At 43.5% G+C, this 16523-nt stretch overlaps 1 non-coding gene across 1 annotated transcript; it reads left to right on the top strand.

The window, feature by feature from the left end:
* The first annotated feature begins 10149 nt into the window (after nt 1–10149).
* Nucleotides 10150–10332, top strand: LOC141141874 (U2 spliceosomal RNA). The gene has a single exon (XR_012244269.1). It is a non-coding gene; the product is annotated as a U2 spliceosomal RNA (small nuclear RNA).
* Nucleotides 10333–16523: the final 6191 nt, after the last annotated feature.

Genomic DNA, 16523 nt, shown 5'->3' with positions numbered 1-16523 from the left:
GGGACCGAGGACTAGGGCCAGGGATAAAAGTGGGAAAAAGAAAAAAATCATGGCAGGAATGTGATCCCTTCTTAATTTTCTATGCGCTTACGGGTATCTTCCCTAAATTGCAGAAGTATTGGGACGGCATCTAGACGGGCAGCAATTTTTAACATCTTATCTGGTTATGCTGACGATATTTTTTGCTTACAGGACTGCAATATGAGGGAGGAACCATATACTGCAAGATGGACCCGGGGGGATGCAGTATGGTCATTGGGTCGGAGCAGGAATAGTGGCGTGGGGATTTTGATTGAAAATAATAAAATTAAGATTTTAAGGAAGGTGGAACGATGTTTGTTTGTTACTTTGGAGTATGGGGGTGTTTGTTTTAAGTTATTTTGTGTGTATGCACCAGTTGATAAAAAGGGGAGGTTGGATCTGTTTGAGAAGATGAAGTTTTTTCTGGGGGGGGGGGGGATCCTATTATTGTGTTGGGGGATTTTAATTGTATTTTACGTAGTGGGGATAGGGGTGGGGGTGGTGGTGGCGATGTTGATGATAAATCTGGGAAGGAGTTGGGTGAGATTTTGCGGTTGTTTGGGTTAAGGAATGTGGGTTTTCTTATTTTAGTGATAAGGGTACTGTAAAATCTAGAATTGATTTTTGTTTTGTTTCAAAAAATTTGCAGCCGGAATCCTTTATGATTCAGCGGGAGCCTTTCTCGGACCATGGTCGGATCGAGTGTGTTGTGAGTATGGAATCGGAGGTAACGTATGGTAAAGGTGTGTGGAAGCTGAATGTGGAATTATTGGAAGATGAGGGTGTGAAAAGAGAGTATGTTGAGTTTTTTTTTTTTTGGGAAACTTAAAAGGAGGAGGAATGATTTTTTAAGTGTGATTGAGTGGTGGGAGTGGGTGAAAGGTCAGACTAAGAGGTTTTTTGTAAGAAAGGGTTGTGAGATTGCGAAAAAGGAACGTGAAGCGTATGAATGGTGGCTGAAGAGATTGGAATATTTGGAAGAACTAAGGGAATGGGGAGAGAATGTGGGGTGTGAGTTGGTGGAAGCAAGAGGAAAATTGAGAATTTTTATGGAGTGGAGGGGGAGAGAAATTGTCGCAAGCAAGGATGGTGGTGAAGGAGAAGGATGAGAAGTGCACGCGGTTTTTCTTTAAAAAGGTATATGGTGGGAAGGTGGATTTGTCAAGTGTGTTGGATGAGAATGGACAGGTGGTAAGTGGGGAAAAAAGAGGTTGGGAGATGAAATCTGGAAGTTTTATTCCGATTTATATATGGAAAAGAAGAGGGTTGAGAAGGAAGTGTTGGAGCAGGTGGAGATGTGTCTGGATATGGAGGATAAGAGTATGTTAGGGGAGAAAGTGAGTAAAGGTGAAGTTGATGAATGTCTGGGGAGTATGAAGAAAGGTAAGACGCCTGGGAGTGATGGTTTGCCAGTTGAGTTTTATTGTACGTTTTGGGAGGTGATTGGTGACTGCGTGTATGAGATGGTGATGAAAGTTTTGGAAGAGGGGAGGATGCCTGAATCTATGTTAAAAAGTGTGATTGTTTTGCTGTATAAAAAAGGTGACAAGCGAGAGTTGAAAAATTGGAGGCCTATATCATTGTTGAATGTGGATTATAAGGTGGTGACGAAGGTATTGGCGAATAGGTTGCGTGCGGTGGTGGAGAAATTGGTGGGGGAGGAGCAAGCGTGTGCGGTGCCTGGGAGGTCTATTGCAGAAAGTTTGGTGAGCTTGAGGGATGTGTTATGGTTTTGTAAGGAGAGGAAGCAGGAAGTGGCGGTGTTGGCCGTGGATTTTGAAAAGGCGTATGACAGAGTGTCGCATGATTTTATGTTTAAAGTATTGAGGAGAATGGGGTTACCTGAGGTGGTGTTTGGGTGGATTAAGTGTTTGTATAGAGGTATGGTAAGTAAGGTGTTGGTGAATGGGTGGATGACGGATGATATAAGCATTAGGTCGGGTGTGAGACAGGGTTGCCCGTTATAACCCGTGTTGTTTATTTGTGTGATTGAACCTTTGTTGAGGATGTTGATGAAAGATACGTGTGTGAGAGGGGTGGAGGTACCAGGGAGTGGTGGCAGGGTTTTGAAAGTAATAGGATGATATATGGATGATGTTACAGTGATTTGTAGAGATATGGCAGGACTGAAAAGAGTGAAGTTGTTGATTGAGATTTTTTGTATGGCAAATGGTTTCTGTGTGAATATGGGGAAAAGTGAGTGTAAATTGTTTGGTGTATGGAGGGGGATTGAACAGTGTGGTTGGAAGTTTTGTGAGGGGGGAGTGAGGATTTTAGGTGTCAAGTCTGATTCTGATTTGTATGGGAGAGAGAGTTGGCAGGATGCGTTGGTGAAAGTAAAAAAGAAAATTGATTTTTGGTCTTTAAGAACTTTATCGTTGGAAGGGAAGGTGTTGATTGTGAAGGCTGTTGTGATTCCGATTTTGTTATTTTTCTATTATGTGTTTCCAGCTCCAGATAGAGTGATGAAACAAATTGTGTGTTTTTTTTTTCCTTTTTTTGGTCGTCTAAGATGGAGAAGTTGAAAAGAGAGAAAGTAATGAATGGCGGGAAAGGTATGGTGATTATTGAGAAATTTCTGGTGGTGAAGTATGTAAGTATGTGTGTGAGATTAAGTGAGAGAGAATGTTGCAGGGTGTATGGTAAAATATGCATGTGGCAGTGTGTTCCGGAAATATAAGTTGTGTGAAGTTGATTTGAGGAAACCTGTATGTTTTGTTGCGCCTTGGTTTTATGTGAGGATTGAAAGGTGTATGAGGAGGTATGGGTTGCAGGATGTGACACGAGATAAATGGTGTGAGAGTAAGAAGGTTATGCAGATACTGAAAGAAAGGAAGGAGATGGAAGGAATAGGTGGTTTAAGAGTAGCCGAATGTAAGAAAGTCTGGAAGAATGTGTGCTGTAAGGGAGTGGATAATAGACAGAAGGATATTGCATGGATGGGGGTGCATGGGTGTTTGCCTACAAGAGAGTTTCAGAGAAGAAGGTTTGTGGACAGTGAGGTGTGTCCAAGGCTGGGGTGTGGGGGGATTGAGAGGGTGGTACATGTGTTCTGGGAATGTCGCTATGCGAAGAAAATATGGAAAAGATGATTGAGGGGGTTGACTGGTGTGAATAGTGTAACGTATGAGATGGTGTTATATGGTTTGTGTGATCTGGGGAGGAATGAGTAGAGGTTCTTTTGGATTGCTGTGAATTGTATTAAAGAGTGTTTGTGGGATGTTCGGAATATTTTGATTTTTAAGCAGGAAGTGGTTAAAGTGAAAGAATGCGTGGCCATGGTCCGAGGAAAGATTTACGATTATGCGTATTATGATTATATGAAGTTAGGAGAGAAGGATGCAAGGAAATTATGGAAATTGGAGGAGTGGAAACAATGGTGTATATAATGTAAATATGTGAATTATGTTATTGATGTTTATTCTTGAACGATTAACCTTTTTATTTTTGTTTTTCAGGGTGAGTACAGATGGTGATAAAGGGACAGTGTGGAGAAATAATATAGGAGTGTTTTTTGTTTGTGTAGGGATAGGGTGGAGAGTGTATATAATAGGGATAGTTTTGTCATTTTTTCGCTATGAGGGATGGGAGTGGGTTGTTTTGTTAATGTTCTTATCTTTATTGTTGTTTTGAAACATTCTTGATATATATATTGTTGTGAGATGTCTTTATTTTCTTTACTGTTATGTACATTTTGGGAGGGAAGTGGGTGGGGTTTGGGAGGGAGGTGGGAGGGTTATGTAAATACTTGTCTGATAATGTACTTCAATGTTATTTTATTGTTCAAACATATTCTTTTGATTTATGTTATCTATGTATTTTACTTGTGAAATTTTAAATAAAAGAATTTTTTAAAAAATCTGTTCTTATCAGTTGCCAGAGGAGGCGATGTTGTACCAACCATAGAGGGAAGGGCACATGCAAATCCAATGGCGTAATTGGACCTGGACAGACGGTTGAGGGACAGTCATCACCTGTTGCCCATGGGGGCTTCAGTGGGCCTACCCAACCTGTCTAGAAAGGACCTCCTGGTGAGGATGGGTGCTGCACATGGGTCTGGCCGGAGGGTCGGGTCCCTGGCCTTCTGGCCTAGATTGGGGTAGCTCTAGCTGCGGACAGTTATTCGGGAGAGAACGCTTACTTCCCCTTATGCAGGGGGGTGGGAGTGGTTAGTACTTCCTGAATGTAATTAGGAAGGAGTGATGGGAGCGACGGTTGAGCCTGATGGTAAAGGGCTCTCACCAAGCTGCCTGATCTTCATGCCTTTCTGCCTGTGGTGGGGGCTGCTGTGGTCTGGGCTGTGGGCCAGGGTTGGTCATGAAAGCCTATGGAGTAGTGCACCTGGAGTGGCAGTCACTTTGATTTGAGGCACCATGGTCACTGCACCATAACACGCTTTTTTTTTTTTTTTGCGCACCTGCCTCTTGGGCCGGGCCTTTTGGCTAGGACCAGAGGAATTTTTTTATTCCTGGCCGGAGGGCCTGGTCATTGTTTTACACAATGGCCACTTCTTCACTCTCCTCTCCACTATCCCTTCCCCCACTTTTTTATTTATTTGAAACCTATGTTTGTTTGTCACGTCTTGTTTTTTCACGTTTTGCACTTGTGATGAGTAAGGATGCGGGTCCTCGGGCCAGCCCTGAAAGTCTTGGGAAGGGGTGGACATGGCCTTTTGGCTTAGTTCGCCCTCTCTCATGGGGTCTCCCTTTGGGGGAGCCCCACCTAGTACTTGGGTGGGTCCTGTTTCAGCAGGCCCTCCAGAGAACGGGGTCTGTCTGGTTTCAGCCAGATAGACCATTGTAAGTACCTTTGTCCCTGTCAGGAGCCTAACGCCCCGGGGGATCAGGGAATTGGCACGTCTGTGTACCCGTGGCACTTTTATGTGAGCACTCTTTATGTGTGTGCACATTTTTTATGCACCTGGTGAAGTTTTTGGGTGTGTTTTGCACGCCATAAGCTTTCAATAAAAAAAAAAAACCTAGTGGTGGTCGGTAGAAGGCGAGTCTTTGGATCCCCTTTTGGGGTGTCCAAGACGAAACGGACGAAGTATGGCACATCGTGCTCTACCCAAATCCTTTAGATTGGTCGTTGTACCAGAGAAGAGGAGAATTTTCACCGTGAAGAAAGTTATTGAAGACTGTTTGATGGAATCGCTGAGTATAACGGTAAGCGATATATATGCACTGCAGGATTTTCCTGCAACCGGGATTTATGATGTGTCTTTTCAATCGGAGGATTCCTGTCTGCGTGCATTTGAGGAATACAAAAGACAAGTAAGAGATGAAGCCCCAATTTGGGATGGAATTGAAACCCTTTTTGAAGCAGAAAAGAGATAATGTGGTCCATTTTTACAACCCGTTTCTTGAGAAGGAAGTGGTAAGACTTTATTTACTAAAATATTGCACAATGGTTGATTCAGGTACCAAGATTAAAAACACATTTGGTATTTATAGGAGCAAAGTGAGGTATAAGGTTAAGTTTAGCCAGGATAATGATGGTGCTTATACTTGCCCCCCCCCACCGTTTTTCTCAGTGGCAGGGGAGAGGTGCTCTTTGTTCTTTTCTGGTCAACCCCCCTTTTGCAGGACCTGTTATAAGTATGGGCATGAGAAGGGGGACTGTAAATTAAAGAGATGTTGTAGGCAATGTGGGGATGATAGTCATGTATCAAAGGACTGCAGCCAACCTAGGAAGTGTGACCTATGTGATACGCCGGGTCACCTTGCTAGGGACTGCCCTGAGAGAGTGAAGGCTGGATGCAGGATTTTTTCTTTTGCTGACGCTGTGAGGGGAGGCTTCTCGGGCAGGTCACGTGGTTCTGAGATAGCTCCCGAAGTACAGGCAGCGGCTGAGGCTTTTGCAGCACGGGCGGAAGCTAGGGATAAGGCTCTCAAGCTTATTCTTGAGCATTGGGTCAAAGAGGACGGAGAACAAATGGAGGAGGAGGTGGTAATAGGAGAGGGGAGCGTGTCAGCAGTAGGTGATAGTGCGGCGTCCAGTAAGGAAGATGGCGCCGGAACGCCGAAGGGGGGCGTGGCTTGCTCCGGCGTGGTAACTGAGACAAGAGAAATAATAAGTGCGGGAAGAAGAGGAGGAGGTGGGACGCAAGTTGATGACCAAAGGGAGGAGGCGGGGCATATGCAAATATTGGGACTACAGGCCAACTTAGTGAGAGAAAAAGAATTGAAACGTGAATTGGCTGCTAAAGAGAAAGTGAGGATAGTAGATAAAGAAGTAGAAGAGACAGGGATGGAAGTAGTGGAGGGAGAAGGTCCTCAGGAAGAAATTAACCCCGTTACAGCTGGGATGGAGATTTCTGACTGGAGTGCAGGGGTGGACATGGAGGAGAGTGGGTCCTTGCCTCCTGGTCAGAGTGTAATAGAAAGTGGATGTAAAAGAGCAAGGACAGAGGTTGTGGCTCTTTCGGGGGTGATCTCCTCCTCGGATGAAAGTGAGATCCCTGATTCACCAATTGTATTGACAAGAAGAGGAAGGGTATGGGAAAATAAAGGTGGAAGGGTGGAAGAAATGGAATAAACTTTGTTCCGTGGTATTTTCGTTCCTTTTATGACTAAATGGCAGTGACTATTGCATCTTTGAATGTCAGGTCTATTTGTTCTGTGAATAGAAGAGCGATAGTATTTGATATTTTAGATGGACTAAAACATGATATAGTCTGCTTACAGGAATGCGGCATAAAATACCCGCCAGGTCTGAACGAATGGAAAGGGAAGGCGGTATGGTCACCTGCATGCTGAAATCGGAATGCCAGTGTTGGCATTCTGATTCGAAGTGACAAAATTAGATTGCTGGAACATAAAATCATTACCCCAGGAAGATGTATAATGGGTGTTTTTCAGTTTTATTAATTTTAGTTTTAGAATTTTCAATGTGTATGCACCAGCTGTAAAACTTGACAGAGTTGTTTTTTTCAGCAAGATAGATTTACGTTCTTTTCTGAAACGGGTAAAATCAAGTCTAGAATTGACTGACTTTTTATTTTGTGCAAAGAGTCTAAAATATGGGGCTTTTTCTACCTTTTTTTTTTTTTTTTTTTTTTTTCCTGACCACAAGGCAATTCAGGCGGATTTCCCCATGAAGTGTGGGGTTAAGTTTGGAAGAGGCGTGTGGAAATTAAATAATATGCTTTTGGAAGATGGAATAATTAAAAATGATCTTGTGTTTGCTCATTTAAAAAAAAATTGTTTTTCAAGTTTGCTGGAATGGTGGGACTGGACAAAACATAGATTTGGTACTTTCTTCAGAGTATGGGGAAGGAGGAAAGCGGAGGAAAGGAAAATGCTTTATGAAAAATTAGGTCTAAGGTTGAGGACCTTGCACCAGTTTGAAGAACTGGGGGTGGAAGTGGAAGAGGAGTTGAGGTTGGTAAAGGAGGAGAGGAGGGAATTGATAAAAGAAAAAGGAGGAAAAATCATTTATCTTGCCAAAGTAAAGTATTTGGAGGAAAATGAAAGATGTACGCGTTATTTCTTTAAAAAAGCATATGGGAAGAAGGATGTGCTGGATAGTGATAAATTGGAGGATGGTAAAGTGGAAAGAAAAGATGTGGTGGAGGGGGTGGAAACTTTTTTCAGAAGCCAATTTAAAGGTCACGAGATGGAGGATGAAGAACTACTGTGAAATATTGGACCAGAAGTTGGGAAGAGAAGATCAGGAGTAGTTGGGAAGAGAGATTCAAGATAGTGAAATTCAGGATGCATTGGCAGAAATGACCAAGAATAAGACTCCTGGTAGTGATGGCCTGTCAGTCGAGTTTTATAGGTCCTTTTGGGAGAATTTTGGGCCCGATGTGTGTTCGGTTATACAAGACATTTTTTAGAGTGAATAAAATATCGAATACAATGGGAGAAGAGGTGATTACCTTTATTTATAAAAAAAGGAGATAAAGCAGATATGAAGAACTGGAGACCAATAACACTCCTAAATGTGGATTATAAGGTGGTGGCTAATATATTGAGGTGTGTATTGGGAAAAGTGATTGGGCCATGGCAGACCTGTTCTATACCTGGAAGAAGGATCTTGGACAATTTGATTCTACTAAGACATGATTGCTTACGCCAACAAAAATTTGAGACCTTTAGTGGTGGAGTCACTTGACTTAGAGATTGCCTTTGACAGGGTGTGGCATACTTTTATGTTTCAGGTGATGTCTAGGCTGGGGATCATCAAAGGCTTTTATGTAGGCATCAGAAGTCGGGTATTGGTGAATGGAATTTTGAGTGAGCCATTTGAAATCAGATCTGGGGTAAGGCAGGGTTGTCCCCTGTCACCACTTGCCTTTATCTGCGTCATTGAGCCTTTGTTGAAAAGTATCCAGAAGGATAAGGTGTGCAAAGGATTTTGTATTCCTGGAGGAGATGGTAGGGTGGTCAAATCCATGGCCTATATGGACGACGTGGTTGTGGTGACATCTTCACAGCGGGAAGTTGACCGAGTGTGCCTAGTAATAGACATTTACTGTATGGTATCTAAAATGAGTGTTAATTGGGACAAAAGTGGATTGTGCCATTTGGGTATGGAAGTGCCGATTTAAAAATGATAAATTGAAAGTCACACCAAATATTAAGATCTTGGGTATTATTTTTGAAAAAACGATTTAAGGGAAAATGTTATGAAGTGCTGCATGAGAAAATTAAAAAGAAGGTGGGAATGTGGGCAATGCGGGAATTATCTTTGAAGGGTAAGGTGCTGATTATAAAAGCAGTGATCCTTCCTCTGATATTGTACACCGCAGTAGTGTTGCCAATGGGTAAAATCTGGGCCATAAAAATAAAGTTTTGTTCAGTTTTCTTTGGGGCTCCAGGATGGAGCGTATCTCACGAGAAATGGTGAAAAGGGCATGTGGCCTGGGTGGTTTGGGATTCCCAGATCTGGTTAAATTTGTCGACATGCATTTTTGGTTGGTGGCCTTAAGAACTATGTCGTTGGATGGAAGAACTGCTGATATGATGGGATATATGGGTGGCTGGCTATTCAGGAGGTGGAAATGGGAAAAAAGTAGAACTCAAGAAACCGGTATCCTTTTTCATATCAGTGCATTATAAGAGGTTAGATGATATTAGGACCAAATATGGTTTGGAGGTTTTGGGAGTGGAAGGAAATGTTAAAGCTAAAGTGAAGAAAGAAATGTACAAAAACTATTGTGTGTAACATTCGTGGTCTAAGATCTTTTGAAGCAAATAAAGTCTGGTGTGCTTTTAGAAGTAGAAGGCGTGTCCAACAGACAGTGATGTGGCATGGTTGGCATTGCATGATGGCCTAACCATGAAGTTTTTGAAGGGGCGTGATATTACCCGTTCTGGAAGGTGTCCTAGAGTGGGGTGTGGAGGGACCGAGGATGTTGAACATGTATTTTGGGAGTGTAACTATGCGATGGAGGTAAGGAGGTGTTTTGAGTTATTGGTGGACAAAGTATGCAAAAGCAAATTGTCCTACGCTAGTTTATTAACTGGTGCTGGCCTGGGGATGGTGGAGGGAGTCTGTTTAGGATGGATTTTTTGCTTTGTGTTTAAGGAAGTTCTTTGGGATATGAGGAACCAGTTTGTGGTTAGGAAAGAAGAATTGGAAGTAAAGTATTGTTGTAAAATGATCCTGATGAAGCTACATACGATTTTTCTGTATCATGTGAAGAAATTAGGAGAAGATGTGAGTCGGAGGATATGGCGTAGGAATTTATGGAGCACCTTTGTGAAAGTTGGAGTGGGTTGAGGTCTGTAAGGATAGAATAGGTGTGTAAGTAGTTTGACAAATGAGATTGTAAGATGGAAAGATGGTGTGTGTTTGATGTAGGGAATTAGGGTGTATAGGTTGTAAATGAGTGTAAGTCAGTGAATTTGAGTTTTGGGAGGTGGTTTGTCTTTACCCTTAGATTATGATTTCAAAGGTAAGAAGGTAAGAAACAAGGTAGTTGGTTTTCTTGATCTATGTTTGTAATGTTGAAGAATAGGTGTTGTGTGTTTGTCTTAGTTTATCAGTGTAGGGCTTTTAGTTCAGGGAGTCAGGTTATGATGTATGTTGTTTTGTTTTATGTTTTTGTATATAAGTACTATGATGATTATGAGATTGTATAGTTGATTTGTACCACGACAGTATTGTTGCATGTACTGAAAATCTTGTTCTGAATAGTTAAGAACAGAATTTTTTTTTTCAGTTTAATATCTGATGCGTCCCCTATCTGGGGACCATATATTAAATGGATTTTTAGAACAGGGAGATGGAAAAAGAGCTTGCTCTGTCCACTCCACGCATCGACCTGGTATTGCAGTACCTCCCAGGACCGGTGCACCCCTCTCTTATGCAGTTTCCAAAAACAGAATAAAGAACAACAAGAAACATCTTCCTTTTGCTTGCTCACTGATTGATTGCAATGTTGTGTGTTTTTTTTTTTGTTGTTGTTGGCTCACAAGCTGTTAATTCTTGCTATAATAAACTTGCATTTAACCCCTGTGTGTATTGGTGTTTTTGCTTCGTGTCAGTTTCTTGGCCTATCTCTCTCCCTACCTCCTCGCTCCATATTTTTGGGGTCAGGAAGAAGCAGCAGGTAAAGTGGCAGTTGCAAGAAGCCAAACCTCTCAAGTCAGTAAGTAGACACATTTCGACAAGACAATGTTTTATCAATCTTTCTCCCAAGGCCCAAAACAAAGCCTTCACTGTCAGGGTCAGTTTAGAGAGGCAGGCGCAGGCCATTTCAATAGGCCTGACTTTGCTCCATCTCTGTTCCTTGTTGCAGCTAGCTAAAAGTCAGTCCAGGCATTCCATCACTCCCTCCTTTTCGCAGCCTGTGTCTCCCTCTAGTGGGTCCCCGTCTTGTCTTCCTCGCTCATGTTACCAGCAGGCGGGGCCATGCAAATGATTTCCCTCGTCGGGCATTAACTAGGAGCACCTGGATGTGTGCAATTAGTGCTCAGGGCTGCCTAATTGACAGTTTTAAGGTCAGAATGGGCTGCAGGTGTGTTAAGGAGGTGTTAGACAGGTGTGGTAAGGGATTAGGCCTCAAGCCCGGGTAGGTGTGAAAAGTTGCTGTGGCTGCGGCCAGCCTAGACTGGGGGAAGGCTAGACGGGCATCTCTCAGCAAGCTCTTCGTTTCTACCAGGCCGCCGCTCGCTCGGAAAAGAGAATAATTGGGTTATCGCTTCTCTGCCTTTTTGGCTACGATCAAGTGTAGTTTCAGCTCGCTTGTATCGAAGTTGAAAGATGCCCGGGGTACCCGAAAGTCGGCCTTGGGGGGAGCGTCCCTTTCCGGAGGGCCCCCCTTGTTGCTATTGGCTCTAGGCTTAGTCCCCGGGCAACAGGAAGAGATCGCCCTCTTGAAGGCGACTTATCTTTAGGCGGTTGGGGGAACTGTGGGGGTCTCCCTTTGTGGGGGCCCCCATAGGAAGGCGGTCGGACCTGAAGGCGGCTGGTGCATTCAGTGTACCAATATGGCGGGTTGTGGAATTCGTGACTCGCTTCGGTTCCTTGTGAAGCCGGGTTTTGCAGACGTGACGCTAAGGACGGTGGTCGTGGATCTTTTGACGGGTGTACTTGGCCTAAGGGTAAGCAACATATTATGTCTACAAGATTTTCCTAATCAGAAACTTTATGATGTTACCTTCTATTCAACCGAGGTTTGCTGGAATACCTATGAGCAATGCAAGATAATTGAAGATAGTGAAATTGGAAGAAAGTTTGGTGTACAACCGCTTTTTATGCAAGAAGAGAAGGTTATAACAGTCCATCTCTATAACCTATTTGCAGACCTTAATTTAGTAAGGGCTTTCTTGAGTAATTACTGTGATGACCTAAGAGGCGGGGACAAAATCTTTAATAACTTTCAAATCTGGTCAGGGAAGTACCGTTTTTTTCGGTACCTTTTAAGAATGACTCGAGTTGTGTGGGAGGAGTCAGAAGACCTCCTGCTGTTTTCACGATTGGAGGGGAAAGGGGATTTCTCTTTTACCCCGGGCAGCCTAGGTACTGCAGGAAATGCATGAGATATGGACATGTCAGCGGCGAATGCGACCAGGAGCTCAAATGCCGGTTTTGTGGGAAAGGAGGACACGTGGCTCGGGACTGTAAGGAGGGGAGAGTGTGTGACATTTGTCAAAAGCAGGACATATGGCTAAGCAGTGTGGGACGTATCGAGCCACTAGGAAAGAATGGCTATCCAAGGTCCTGTCGCAAGGGAAGGAGAAAAGAGAAGATAGGCAGTGGAGGCCGTGAGATGGTGCGGGAGCGAATGCTAGGGGGGACACCGCTGACATACAAGCGGACCCGCCTGGGGTTCCACCTGAGCACCCGGCCAGTGATGTTGCACCCGAGGAGCAGGCAGGTGATGCAGTGGGATCTGTGGGCACAGCCGCTGCTGCTGTTTCTCAAGTGGCAGGTGGTGGTGTCAGTCCTAGTACTGTGGATGTTCTGCGGGGTGAAGATGGTGGCCCTCCTGGTGGATTAGAAGAGAAGGAGAAGGAGGAGAAGGAGGATGGAGAACAGGCTGATGCCCCCCTATGGCAGTGCAAGAGGATCAAGGTTTGGATTCTATAAATATGGAAAGGAGACGGCGTTCGTCATCATTTCTGGGAAGTTTGTCTGATAGTGAGTCAGATGAAGAGGAAGAAGAGATGGAGTGATGACAGTATTGAGTGTGGTCATAGAATGGATGGTTCTTCCACACCTGAGCTGATGGACAAATCCTCTAGCAAAAGGGCTAGGTCAGATGGGTCCTTGTCTAGAGGGGCGGAAGGTGAAGGGGTAATGCCTGAATATGGGGGTTCCGAGGAGGAATCCGCCAGCTCTCCGGTTCCCCGGAGGATGTTGAGAAGCCAGTCAGGAGTGAGTGAGGCGGAGAGTAGGATGGACTTTTAATGCTGTATCATGGCTGTGTCCATTTTTCTTTTGATAATGGCTCTAACAATAGGGTCTATTAATGTTCGTAGTATTGTGGCTAAGGACAGGAGAGTGGCTGTGTTTGATGAAGTTAGTAAATATAATTTGGATGTGGTGTGTCTTCTAGAGTGCGGTATAACAAGTGATCCGTCAGCAGAGTGGTCTTGGGGTCCTTCTGTGTGGGCACCAGCGTGTGTGTCTAGGAGTGAGGGGGTTGGTGTGGTGGTTAAAAACTTAAATATTAAGATTGTATCACATGAAATCATTATTCCTGGACGGTTGCAGATTGTGACCTTAGACTTTTTAGGAACATATGTGAGGGTAATGAATAGTTATGCTCCTGCAGAGAAAAGAGGGTAAAGTTTTTGGAGACTTTAAAAATGCACTTACCTGGGAGAATGCCAACTGTCCTGGTGGGTGATTTTAACTGTGTAAGGAGACGGGAAGACCGACAAGGGGCCAGTGGTGATGGGGGAGATAGATGTTACATCTCGGATCTTGAACGAGATTGTGGACGACTTTAGTATGCATGATGTTGCTATGGAGGTAGAGAAAGGAGACGTTACTCATACTTACCATTCCGATAAAGGCACAGTGTCATCTCGGATAGATTTTATTTTCTTATCCCGTTTTCTGAAGAGTGAAACTTACCAGGTTGTCCCAATGATTTTTTTCTGACCATTCGTTGATTTATGTATCTGTTAATCTGGAGGTGGGGGTGGAATTTGGAAGAGGTACATGGAAGCTTAACCTTTTACTTTTAGAAGATGAGGAGGTTGGTGGGCGTTTTTTGTTTTCTTTTTTTCAAAATCCTAGAAGAGAAGAAAGACAGACAGTTTTGAAGATCTGCTGGAATGGTGAGAGTGGGTTAAGAAACAGGTGGCTTTCTTTTTTAAGAAGGTGGGGGCGGAAAAGGCAAGAGAGAAAAGAGAGGTAGGGAGGAGATTGATTGAAAGAACGCATTTTCTCTATAAATGTAAAAATCTAGGTTTGGAGGTGGAGGAGGAACTAAAGGATGTTCAGGAGGAGAGGAGAAAGATGATAAAAGCAAAAGGGAAAAGTATTGTCTTCAGTGCTAAGGTGCAGAATATGGAGGAAAATGAAAAATGTTCCAGATTTTTTTTCAAAAAGGCCTTCAGTCTTAAGAAGGTGATGAGGAAAATGTTGGATGGTCAAGAGGAAGTCGAAGGGAGAAGAATGAGAGACAGCGTGAGGACCTTTTATTAGGATTTGTACGGAGGAGAAGATGGTGCTACCCTGGAAGAGGTGAAAGATTATTGCAACGTCCTACAAGGAAGACTGGAGAAGGATGAAGGCGGTTTTTTGTCGGATGTGGTATGAGAGGCGGAAGTAGAAAAAACGCTCAAAGGAATGGCAAGGAATAAGACCCCTGGTGGAGATGGTATCCCGGTTGAGTTCTACCTTAAGTTTTGGCCGTTTATTAAAACATATCTCGTTGAGGTGTTAGGGTATTGCATGAGGTCGGGGAGGTTGGCTGCATCCATGAAGGAGGGAGTGATCGTACTGCTATATAAGAAAGGGGATGCAAGGGACATAAAGAACTGGAGGCCAATAACCCTTTTGAATTTGGATTACAAGATTCTTGCTAAAATTCTGGCCAATAGGATGAAGGAAGTGATCGGGAAGGTGATTGGCAGGTGTGTGCAATTCCAGGAAGGAGGATCGCTGATAACTTGGTACTGTTAAGAGATCTGGCCTATTATGCTCAGTGCAACAACTTACCTCTGGCAGTAGCTGGTTTGATTTAGAAAAGGCTTATGATAAGGTTTCCCACAAGTTTATGTTTTTTGTTCTTGAAAGATTGGGTTTTCCCAAAGATTTTGTTAGGATGGTCAGAAGCCTTTATACAGGTGTATGTAGTAGGGTGTTAATAAATGGGATCCTGTCGGAACCATTGGAAGTCAAATCTGGGGTAAGACAGGGGTGTCCCTTGTCCCCTGCCCTGTTTATTTGTATCATGGAGCCTCTTCTGCAGCAAGTCCAACAAGATAAAGCCTTTGAAGGTTTCTTTGTCCCGGGTGGAAATGGGAGTAGGTTGAAGTCTCTACGTTACATGGACGATGTAACTTTTTTGTGCAAATCCCAAAGGGATCTTTCTAGGGCAGAATTACAGCTGCAACTATTCAGGAGTGTCGCAGGAATGCGTGTGAATTGGGGTAAGAGTGTGGTCTGCACCTTAAGTGGGTTAGTTGAGATCCCCCTCAGGCAAGATAAAAAAAGTCGGCACAATAGAGGTACTGGGCATACACTTCCAGAGGAATTTGCAGAACCAGGAAAACGCTGCTAAATGTGTAGAGAAATTGACAAAAAAACTTGATTTCTGGAAACTTCGACGATTGTCACTGACAGGCAAGACACTGATTGTAAAGGCAGTTTGCCTGCCTTTGTTGCTTTATTTTGGTTTAATTTTCCCTTTTAATAAGAGGTGGCTACAAAAAATCGAGAGGCTTTTGTTTATTTTTTTTTCTGGGGAGCAAAAATGGAGCGAGTGGCAAGAGTTACTGTAATAAAAGAAATGACGTTGGGAGGGTATAATTTCCCCAATGTGGAGTCCTTTTATAGGGATGCATTCCTGGTTGTTGCATCATAAAGCCTTTTTAAGTGGAGGAAAAGCTATGAGTTTTATGCGGTACCTGATGGGATGGTTTGTTGTGCGCTGGGGTTGGGGAAAACGGGATCTTACTAAGCCAGTGGCTCTTGTTCCCCCTCCCTATTATGTTAAACTAAAGTTGTGGTACGATAAAAATTGTTTAGGCAACTTGGGTACTGGTGCTGTGGTCAAAAACTTTGGTTAGATGGCTAAGGAAAGAAGAGCTAATTTCAAACATTGCTGACTTAAGACCGAAACAGGTGGAGGAGTGTTGGAGGAATCTAGAAATAGATGGGGTGACTAACAAACAGAAAGATTGTCTGGATGAGTTTTCATGAATGTTTGTTGACGATGGACTTTTTAAAGACCAGAGACTTTGTAAGAGATGAAAGATGTGTAAGGGAAGGATGTGGAGGGATTGAAAGAGTAAGACATGTGTTTTTGGAATGCCTTTTTGTTAAAAGAATTTGGGAGAGGTTGGCTGGCCTTGTGGAGAACGTGGTGGGAGGAAGGGAAATCACATCAGAATTATGTTTGTATGGTTTGGTGGGTGGAGGGCCTGATGTGAGGAGGAGAGGGTGGATTTTGTCAGCAATTGTAAAAGAGGTGGTCTGGGAAGCAAGGTGTGGCTATAGGAAGGGAAGTTTTGTACTGTCTGAGGAAGAATGTGCCGAGTGGGTGTTGAGTAAATTGTATCATGTGTTTTTGTTTGATTGGAAGAGGATGGGTGTGGAGGAGGCAGATGTTTTCTTGAATTTTGGGAGGTGGAGGTTGGGTTAGGTGTTTTAAAGCTTTTTTTAAAGAAAGAGAGAATTTTGTTATACTTACCTGGCTGATGTAAAGAACATTGCTCAGTCTCTTGAGAGTTGATTGAAGGAGTTCAGAGTATACGATTCATGCTGACGGGGAAAAAAGAAAAAAAAGAAAAAAAAAAAAAACTAAGAGGTTTACTGAAGACACCAGCTGAGCTTGGCCTTGTCAACCTGTTCCTTCATTGGTCAGGTTC

Source organism: Aquarana catesbeiana, linkage group LG04, assembly GCF_042186555.1.
Source record: "Aquarana catesbeiana isolate 2022-GZ linkage group LG04, ASM4218655v1, whole genome shotgun sequence".
Lineage (NCBI taxonomy): Eukaryota > Metazoa > Chordata > Amphibia > Anura > Ranidae > Aquarana > Aquarana catesbeiana.
The sequence above is the reverse complement of the archived record's forward strand: the minus strand, read 5'-3'. Positions and strand labels throughout refer to the sequence as shown.